Source organism: Lolium perenne, chromosome 3, assembly GCF_019359855.2.
Source record: "Lolium perenne isolate Kyuss_39 chromosome 3, Kyuss_2.0, whole genome shotgun sequence".
NCBI classification, from domain to species: domain Eukaryota; kingdom Viridiplantae; phylum Streptophyta; class Magnoliopsida; order Poales; family Poaceae; genus Lolium; species Lolium perenne.
The window spans coordinates 242,532,196-242,535,199 of record NC_067246.2 but is presented as its reverse complement, the minus strand read 5'-3'; positions in this window follow the sequence as shown (position 1 = coordinate 242,535,199).

Below are 3,004 nucleotides of genomic sequence, written 5' to 3'. Positions count from 1 at the left end.
ACACCTATTGCTCCACCTGCTGCTACAGCTGAATTTTATGAAATTAAACCTGCTTTACTAAATCTTGTTATGAGAGAGCAATTTTCTGGTGTTAGTTCTGATGATGCTGCTGCCCATCTTAATAATTTTGTTGAACTTTGTGAAATGCAAAAGTATAAGGATGTAGATGGGGACATTATAAAACTAAAATTGTTTCATTTCTCCTTAAGAGGAAGAGCTAAAGATTGGTTGCTATCTTTGCCTAAAAATAGTATTGATTCATGGACTAAATGTAAGGATGCTTTCATTGGTAGATATTATCCTCCTGCTAAAATTATATCTTTGAGAAGTAGCATAATGAATTTTAAGCAATTGGATAATGAACATGTTGCCCAAGCATGGGAAAGAATGAAATCTTTGGTAAAGAATTGCCCTACCCATGGACTGACTACGTACTTGGATGATCATCCAAACCTTTTATGCAGCATTGAATTTTTCTTCAAGGAGCCTATTGGATTCAGCTGCTGGAGGTACTTTTATGTTCATCACTTTGGGTGTCGCAACAAAGCTTCTTGATAATATGATGATCAACTACTCTGAATGGCACACGGAAAGGACTCCACAAGGTAAGAAGGTAAATTCTGTTGAAGAAACCTCCTCCTTGAGTGATAAGATTGATGTTATTATGTCTATGCTTGTTAATGGTAGATCTAATGTTGATCCTAATAATGTTCCTTTAGCTTCATTGGTTGCTCAAGAAGAGCATGTTGATGTGAACTTCATTAAAAATAATAATTTCAACAACAATGCTTATAGGAATAATTTTGGTAACAACTATAGGACATATCCTTCTAATAATGGTAATGGTTATGGTAATTCTTACAACAATAGTAGGAGTGTACCCTCTGGTCTTGAAGCCATGCTTAAAGAATTTATCAGTACACAAACTACTTTTAATAAATCTGTTGAAGAAAAGCTTGGTAAAATTGATGTTCTTGCTTCTAAGGTTGATAGTCTTGCTGCCGATGTTGATCTTTTAAAATTGAAAGTTATGCCTAATGAAACTAAGGATATTAAGTCATTTGCTACAGCAAACGCTATCCAAGTTCGAATTAATGAAAATATTAGATTGATGGCTGAATTGCATGCTAGGTGGGAAAGAGAAGAAAAACTTGCTAAAGAGAATAATGTAGCTAAAGTTTGGACTATTACCACCACTAGTAATATTGATGCTTCACATGTTGCTAAACCTCCTACTATCAATGGTAAAATAATTGGTGTTGGCAATGTTTCTACTCCTAATACAAAGCGTGCAAAACTGCTTGAAACTACTGAAACTGCTGAAACTACTGAAACTGTTTTTGATAAAAGTGCTGAAATTTTTCAGAATATTGGGGACAATGATCCCATTGCTTTAGATCATAATGGTTTAGATTTTGATAATTGTCATATCTCTGAAGTTATTAAGTTCTTGCATAAACTTGCTAGAAGTCCTAATGCTAGTGCTATAAATTTGGCCTTTACAAAACATATTACAAATGCTCTCATAAAAGCTAGAGAAGAGAAATTAAAACTTGAAACTTCTATTCTTAGGAAGTTGGAAGATGGTTGGGAGCCCATCATTAATATGAAGGTCAATGATTTTGATTGTAATGCTTTATGTGATCTTGGTGCAAGTATTTCTGTTATGCCTAAGAAACTCTATGATATGCTTGACTTGCCACCATTGAAAAATTGTTATTTGGATGTTAATCTTGCTGATAATTCTATAAAGAAACCTTTGGGGAGGATTGATAATGTTCATATTATGGTTAAAAATAACCTTGTCCCCTTTGATTTTGTTGTCTTGGATGTTGAATTCAATGCATCTTGTCCTATTATTTTGGGAAGACCCTTTCTTCGAACTGTTGGTGCTATTATTGATATGAAGGAAGGAAATATTAAATATCAATTCCCTCTTAAGAAAGGTACGGAACACTTCCCTAGAAAGAGAATGAAGTTACCTTTTGATTCTATTATTAGAACAAATTATGATGTTGATGCTTCATCTCTTCATAATACTTGATTTACACTTTCTGCGCCTAGCTAAAAGGCGTTAAAGAAAAGAGCTTATGGGAGACAACCCATTATTTTACTTCTGCAATTTTTGTTTTATATTTGTGTCTTGGAAGTTGTTACTACTCTAGCAACCTCTCCTTATCTTTATTTTATTGCATTGTTGTGCCAAGTAAAGTCTTTGATAGTAAGGTTGATACTAGATTTGGATTTCTGCGCAGAAACAGATTTCTTGCTGTCACGAATTTGAGTAGATCTCTCTGTAGGTAACTCAGAAAAATCTGAGAAAAATCATGAGTAATCCTCAGATATGTACGCAACTTTCATTCAATTTGAGCTTCTTTCATCTGAGCAGGTTAAGTTACTCGAAAAAATTCGTCTTTACGGACTGTTCTGTTTTGACAGATTCTGCCTTTTATTTCACATTGCCTCTTTTACTGTGTTGAATGGATTTCTTTGTTCCATTAACTTTCAGTAGCTTTGGGTAATGTCCAGAAGTGTTAGAAATGATTGTGTCCCCTCTGAACATGTGAATTTTTTATTATGCACTATCCCTCTAATGAGTTTGTTTTGAGTTTGGTGTGGAGGAAGTTTTCAAGGGTCAAGAGAGAAGGATGATACAATATGATCAAGAAGAGTGAAAAGTCTAAGCTTGGGGATGCCCCCGTGGTTCATCCCTGCATATTTCAAGAAGACTCAAGCATCTAAGCTTGGGGATGCCCAAGGCATCCCACTACAAGAAAAGTTGCCATGGCCGACGAAGTTGAAGTCGCGCCGTGGTTGCTGGTGTACCATGGCCGACGATTTTGGGTCTGTCCGTTGTGCATGTCAAAACATTTTTTTTCTCGTTTTTGAGGCCACCTAGCCCGATGAAACCGGACAAAACGTTGCGTATGGTGGCCCGGGACGTGGTGCATCTCGAATTCTCGGGTTCGCCGGCCGAGTCAACGTAAATCCGCACCACCGAGGG